Consider the following 8280-nt stretch of genomic DNA (forward strand, 5'->3'; position numbering starts at 1 on the left):
CAGGGGACACGGGTTCGTGCCCCGGTCCGGGAAGATCCCACATGCCACGGAGCAGCTGGGCCCGTGAGCCATGGCCGCTGAGCCTGCGCTCCGCAACGGGAGAGGCCCGCGTACCGCAAAAAAAAAAAAAAAAAAAAAAAAGATAAACAACAAGGTCCTACAGTATAGCACAGGGAATTATATTCAATATCTTGTCATAAACCATAATGGAAAAGAATATATATATATATATATAACTGAATCATTTTGCTGTACACCAGAAACACAACATTGTAAATCAACTATACTTCAATTTTTTTTTTAAAAAAAGAATGAGTCAGGATAATAGGATTCAGGTTTGAACCAAAACATGGGGAGAGGTGGGGTACTGTGCCTACTTGTCACTTAAAGCTCTGCCACAGCAAGAGTTCTGCAACCAATTTTCATTAATAAATTCACTCCTAAGTATTTATGAGCCAGGCACTTGCCTAATACTGGGGATGCAGCAGTGAAGAAAACAAACCAAGCCCTGTTCCTGCATGCTTGGAACTGACATTCCTGTGGAGGAAGAGAAGTAAGGAACAAAGAAATATATGTCAGGAGGCATCGATAACACAGAGAAAAATAGAGTAGAGTGTGGGATTAGAGGGGGTGCTATTTTGTGTACCATCATTAGAACAATCCCCCACGCCCCCCCTGAGGTAGTGACGTTTAATAGAGATGGGAATGAAGAGAGAGAATGAGTCCAGCGGATGACAGGGGAATAAGCGTTCCAGGCAGAGGGAACAGTAAGGGCAAAGCCTTGAGGTGGGGTAGTACCTGGTGTGTTTAGGGCGTGACCAGGCCAGTGGGCTGAGTGAGCAAAGTGGAGGGTGGCAGGAGATGGAGTAAGAGAGAAAGTGCTTTAGTCTTGCTACCAAGAGGACTAACTGGGCCATTAGTTTAACGTAGGAAAATTTGTTTCACGGCCCCAGACTGGTCCTCTAGCTCCAACTCACCACCAATAAATGCCTTCGGACATGAGGGGTTGGGAGCGTGTCTGCATCAGTGCTGAGCCCTCGCAAACTAAAATAAAACCTGCGAAAGGCATGTGCTGCTGGCGGTGGGTCAGCAGGGTCACCTCACTCTGGCTGTTGGGCACAGACTGGAGGGACCAGACAGAGATGCAGATGGGAATTAGGGGGCTATCCTTCTGGTTGAGTCTACAGAGAACTGGGGCTCTGCTGGGGACCTCCCTGCAGCCACCCCCAGGAAGTGACTCCACCCCACAGGGATTTTCCATACACTCTCCCCCATCTCACCCAAGGGCCTTCCAATCCAGCTGTTCCCTTGGCCCTCACCTGAGAGCCTTGCAGAGTGACGGTTTGATCACAGTGGTTATGGCTGTAGGACCCTGACAGGTTTTATAAGAGGAATGGGAAAGCTATTAATATATTAATTTATTTTAAAATATCTTACTCTTGTTTTAGAAATTATTAGGCAGTCATAGACTGTCACGAGCATGGAAGGACATCACCTGGGATGACTGGATTGCATCCCACCCAAGTGCTGGGGCTGGGCTTCTCCCATCCAAGCAAAGACAGCCTCCCTCCTTCCTTCTCCCCTCTCCCTGCCCCAGGTACTGGGCCCATCTCTCATATTCGGGGCTACTGAAGGGCTGGTCCTCCAAGTTCAGTCTCTAGGTGGGAAGTCTTCTGCAGGAGGGTTAGGGACACGCAAAGACGGCCACAGAGTTCCCGGCTCCTTGCCTCCCCCCCCACCCAATTCACCTCCCACTCTTACCCCCTCCTCCTCTTATCTCTCTTCTCAATCCATTGCCTAGAGATAAACCCTGGCCTGGGAGGGTGGGAGGGAAGGAGACGCAAGAGGGAAGAGATATGGGGATATATGTATATGTATAACTGATCCACTTCGTTATAAAGCAGAAACTAACACACCATAGTACAGCAATTATACTCCAATAAAAACGTTAAAAAAAATAAAATATATGTAAAAAAAACAAAAAAAACCTGGCCCTTCATTTGATTTGCCAAAAGCCTTTTTCCTTTCTCTCAGAAAGCCAAGAGGATCAAAATCTCTGGCTTTCACAGCTATTATGTCTAAAATGGACTTTGAGAATCCTTTTTGGAAGTCAGAAGCTGAGCTTAGATTCTTCCTCTGCTGTAACCGTCCTGGTCTTCCCTGTGCAGTGGGTACCTCTGAGTGAAAGGCAGAGGAAGTTCACAGAAGAAGAAAAAAGAAAAGCACCTCAATGCTCCTTCGAGATAATATTTAATGATCCATTAACCCAAATTTGTTTATTATTGTGATACTAGCAGCCACTTCCTGAGAGCACATATAAAGAGAACAACAGTTTTCACTGATGCTCTTTTTTAAGATGAGTCTTCTGGATTGGAAAACAATTTTCTCATAAAGTTATATACACTTAGTCATACAACACCAAGAAAAGACATCCTACTCATAGGAAAAAAAAAACAACTTATCTTCACACAAAACCCTGGATGTGAATGTTTATAGTATCTTTATTCATAATTGTCAAAAATGGGAATCAGCTTACATGACCTTCAGCTAGTGAATGAATAAATTGTAGTACATTCATATAATGGAATACTACTCAGCAATAAAATGGAAAGAACTACCAGTATACACATCACCATAAATGAATCTCAAATGCATTAGGATAAGTTAAAGAAGTCCGACTGAAAAGGTGACATATAGTATGATTTCATTTATAGGATATTCTGGAAAAGGTAGAATTACAGGGATAGGAAACAACTCAGAGGTTTCCCAGGGGCTGGAAGCTGGGGAAGGGAGGGCTACACATAGGAATTTTGAAGGATACTGTCTGTATCTTGTTTGTGGTGCTGGTTATATGACTGTATGCATTTGACAAAGACTGCAGAACTGTACACACACAGAAAAAACCCAGTGAATTTTACTGTTTGTAAATTACACCTTAACTTTTTAAAAGGAAGAATACAAAGTTACTGCCCAAAAAACAAAAAAAACCAAAACCCCAACCCAAACCAAAACACCTGTACTGAGAAGGGTGCCACTGAAAGTAATTTTGCAGATTAAACAGATGGGATATCATCACCTGGAGGGTGGTTTGTTTTTCTTTTAGGAAGTAGAAGTGTCCTTTGTGGACAAAACACCACATCCTACCATACACCTCCACCCCCACCTCTCCAAGCTTGGCCATACTGGCTCTTTGGGTCCTTGAGCAAGCCAAGCTCATCCCCACCTGAAGACCATTGCCCCAGCTAGATTTGGATCTCAGTTTCATCATTTCCTAACTGTATAAATTGGGCAAATTACTTAATCCTTGTGCCTCAGTTTTTTCATTGGTAAAAATGGGAATAATGATAGTACCAACATCATGGGGTTGTGGTGAGATTCGGTCAATTAATACGTGTAAAGGACTGCAAACAATGCTGGGACCTTGTAAATGTTCGATAAACGTTAGCAGTTATTATTTCCGGTTCCCGAAGCTCTTGTCTTTTCTACCTTTTAGTCTTGTAATCCAGAACTGTTTGCATGCATGAGTGTGCCTACTGGATAAAATATATTACAAAGAAACTGTGTCCGGGACTTCCCTGGTGGTGCAGTGGTTATGAATCTGCCTGCCAATGCAGGGGACACGGGTTTGAGCCCTCGTCCAGGAAGATCCCACATGCCGCGGAGCAACAAAGCCCCTGCACCACAACTACTGAGCCTGTGCTCTAGAGCCCACGAGCCACAGCTACTGAGCCCCCGTGCCACAACTACTGAAGCCCGCGTGCCTAGAGCCCCTGCTCCACAAAAAGAAAAGCCACCGCAATGAGAAGCCCACGCACCGCAACGAAGAGTAGCCCCCGCTCGCCGCAACTAGAGAAAGCCCGCGTGCAGCAACGAAGACCCAACGCAGCCAAAAATAAATAAATAAATTTATTTATTAAAAATAAATAATAATTTTATTCATCACCAAATATTGATTGAGCACATCTATATTCTCGGCACTTTTGCAAGTTCTAAATACAAATGTTAACTCATCTAATTCTCACAACACCACCACGAGGTAGGTACTATTATAAGCCCTGTTTCACAAAGGAGGTAAACCAACGATAGCCACCATGGAGGTCTGTAAGGAGGTTCAGGATGAGCCCAGAGGAAGAGAGAGGACTCTGTGGACCCTTGGGTTGAAACCTGAAGGAGTCAGTTTGCCAAGCGGGAGCAAAGGAAGGCTGGACTCACTTCCAGGCAAACCTCCTGCCCGCCAGACCCGAGGCTGGACGGACTCACCCCCCTCTCTTTACAGAATGGTTTTCACTGCCCTGCAACAAGAGATCAGCTCTGGCCGCCTATCTCTGCCAGAGCAAATATTAAGAAACAGACTCAATGACTCAGTGTTGCACCTTATTGCGTGTGCCACAGAATAAATCTCTTCTCCTGCCCCCTGACCCCCAAAATGAGCATCAGGTAGTCGAGGCAGAGCTAAATCCTAGTAAATGAGGTGGGGGATAACTAGGGGCTGCCAAGGGATAGAGAGAGTGAGGAAAGAACCAAAAAACAGTGGCTGGAGATTAACCCTGTGAAGTTTCCCACCCACAAGGGCCCTGGGCTTGTGGAGATGGTAATGGAATACTGCCTGACATCTGAGCAATAACCCATAACTACAAGGCATCTGAATGCTAGCTGTTCTGGGATCTCCCAGGAACCGCTGTCTCCTTTCTCTAAAATAAATTTTAAAAATAAAATCACAGTTATAAGTACACACACATATATACAGTAGTGTTTTCTCAAGAGATTTTATGTATGATCAATCTATCAAAGTGACCAATAAAATTGCTTACAAATGGAGATCAGCTCGGTGCTCTGTGACCACCTAGAGGGGTGGGATAGGGAGGGTGGGAGGGAGATGCAAGAGGGAGGGGATATGGGGATATATGTATATGTATAGCTGATTCACTTTGTTATAAAGCAGAAACTAACACACCATTGTACAGCAATTATATTGCAATAAACATGTTGAAAAAAAAATTTCTGATTTTTACTGCTCTATTGATTTTTTAACTACCACTAAGTTCCCACTTAGATGTCAGTGAGCCCTAACATGAAAATTATTAACTGTAACGCTTATGTGTCTTGTAAATATTTGATCAATGTGTTCCTGGCTTGTGCCAAAGTGTGGACTCTGGGAAAGTGTATATATCTCTGTTTCTTTTCATGTTTGTGCATTTCTGAGGGCAGGGGCCGTATTTGTTTAACTTGTTTTATACAGTTCTAGACAGTTCCATGCACAAGGGAGTACTTAATCCAATTTAATCAAGAGGTCAATGTTTATTTCCAAGAGGAAGTCAGATATAACACATTCATACATTTCATTTTTTGAAACTCATAAAAATATGATTTACAAGTGCCAAATAAATCAGACCAAAATATACATACTAACTAATAAAAATGACAAATTGGGCAAGTTCATATGTCTTGGTTTTTCAGCATTGAGTGACAATCCCCAACAGGGAACCACAACTTGCGTCTGATGTAGGCAGGATCAGAAGAAAATTCCAGCACAACAGTAATGTTCCAACTTCCAGTTGTCCTTCTCCATGCATCTTCAAGTCATATCTATCATGATTTTTCCTTCTCTTTAAAAAAAAGTTTTTAAAATTTTGTGCAAAATTTGGGAGGGTTCTGTGCAAAATATGGGAGGATTCAGGTGTAAAGTGACAGAGAGAAAATAAACATGACAGCTAACACTTACATAGAACTTATTATATGTCAGTCCCAATTCTAGTGTTTTATATCTTAATTCATTTAATTCTTACAACTACCCTATGAGGTCAGCTCTATTACTATGCTCATTTTCAATGAAGGAAAACTTTTCATTTCCTTGAAAGAAACTTAAGTCCAGACAGATTAAATATCTTGCTCAAGTTCACAAATCTATCAGGTAGTGGATCTGGGATACAAACCCAGATAGCCTGGCTCCCAGATCTATCTTAACCACTAATATATGACCAGAAAAAAGCCCTTCAAGAATTTGCCAGTCACCTTTATCTTCACCGTGAGTGGTTTTGACCTGGGTGTTAAGTAAGTGGTAAATAACTCTCAAACTTCTTAAAAGCCATGGCTAAATCACAGATTGAAAAAGGAAACAGCAATGAAAATGCCAAAGTATAAGGTTGACCAAAAAGTTCGTTTGGGTTTTTCCAGAACGTCTTATGGAAAACCCGAACGAACTTCTTGGCCAACCCAAATATATAAAACTTACTTTAAGTTATTTGATATGTTAGTGTGTATGTCACATCAATTTTGGTAACATGATAGCTTAGAATGGAAGCTCCCCAGAAGCTTAGGGACCTCTGATGATACTCAAGCTATTTCTGCAGCTTCTTCCAATCATCTGTCATTTACAATTCCACATGTGATTACCTCAGAGGTAACAAACTTCATACGTAGTCAGACCAAATGGCAGCAGCCGCTGGACATCTCATATAATATATTGTAGCAGCTCTAAATTCTGATTTTTCTCCCTAAGGGTTGTTGCTATTGCTGTGTGTTTTTTTCTTTTTGGTTGTTTAGTGACTTGCCTGGACTAATGCTGTAGCGGCTGTTTACAGAGGGCAGCCCCTGATATCTACGCATGTTTTGCTTTTTCTTTCTTTTTCATTATTTTTAAGTCTGGCTTCCTTGGACTTGTCCCTTCATCAGTACAACTTAATGCTCAGCAATGATCCAGAGCCATTTAGATAGCTGCTCATGCACACGGCCTTCTGGATCACCAGAGGTCCATGGGAGCTCATCAAGACCCACTATGACTGTTTCAGTTCTTGATCTCCCTATCAACTTTCTGGCCAATCTACTGTCCTGTTCCTTGCCCAAACCTTCAGGATAGCTATGGCATTTGCCTTCCTTATTTGTCTGCCACTAAGATCACTGCGGTTTTTTACCAAACCCCTGGGCATTTGGTTTTCCCCATGTCCTGCTCCAAATCACGTCAGTCCCCTCTGGCAAGGTAGCTGTTATTGTATAGCTTAGCTCACTCTGGTGGAATTACCAGCCAAAAGAATTGGGTGCCAGGGTGGGAATTGTCCCAGACAAGAAAGTCATAAACTCTCATTGCTCATACCTGATGCTGAGTAGTTTTTCCTGAATAAACATTTCTCAATTTGTTGTCCACCTTTGGTCAACTTTCAGAATCCTTAAGTGCATTGTTTTTTGTTTTTAAATTTTATTTATTTATTTTTGGCTGTGTTGGGTCTTCGTTTCTGTGCAAGGGCTTTCTCTAGTTGCGGCGAGTGGGGGCCACCCTTCATCGCGGTGTACGGGCCTCTCACTATCGCCGCCTCTCTTGTTGCGGAGCACGGGCTGCAGACGCGCAGGCTCAGTAGTTGTGGCTCACGGGCCCAGCCGCTCCGCGGCATGTGGGATCTTCCCAGACCGGGGCTCGAAGCCGTGTCCCCTGCATTGGCAGGCAGATTCTCAACCACTGAGCCACCAGGGAAGCCCCAAGTGGATTGTTTTTGACAATTTTTTCAGTTTTATTATTCCTTTGGGGGAAGAGGATTTGCCATGCTCCTCACTCTGCCGTTCCAGAAGTCCTGCTCTCCTCACTCTCAGATATCATCAACCACCCAGTCCTAAGCAAATTTACTCGTCATATATCTCTGGTATCCATTCCCTTCTCTTTATCTCCACCACCTCCTCCTAGCCCTAATTACCATCATCTCTCTTTTTTTTTAAACATCTTTATTGGAGTATAATTGCTTTACAATGGTGTGTTAGTTTCTGCTTTATAACAAAGTGAATCAGCTATACATATACATATGTTCCCATCTCCTCCCTCTTGCAACTCCCTCCCACCCTCTCTATCCCATCCCTCTAGGTGGTCACAAAGCACTGAGCTGATCTCCCTGTGCTATGCGGCTGCTTCCCACTAGCTATCTACCTTACGTTTGGTAGTGTATATATATCCATGCCACTCTCTCACTTCGTCCCAGCTTACCCTTACCATCATCTCTTGACCGAACTATTTGTAATCACCTCTTTGGAAATCTACCCTCATTTAAAACAATTTTTTTTTAAGTGGACCATTTTTAAAGTCTTTATTGAATTTGTTACCGTATTGCTTCTGTTTTATGTTTTGCTTTTTTGGCCGCGAGGCATGTGAGATCTTAGCTCCCCAACCAGGGATGGAACCCTCACCCCCTGCATTGGAAGGCGAAACCGTAACCACTGGACTGCCAGGGAAGTCCCTACCCTCATTTTAATCTGTTCTCCATATTGTAGCCACTCATACTGTCCAAAGGTATTTTCTAA

The sequence above is a fragment of the Stenella coeruleoalba genome (genome assembly GCF_951394435.1).
Source record: "Stenella coeruleoalba genome assembly, chromosome: 20".
NCBI lineage: Eukaryota > Metazoa > Chordata > Mammalia > Artiodactyla > Delphinidae > Stenella > Stenella coeruleoalba.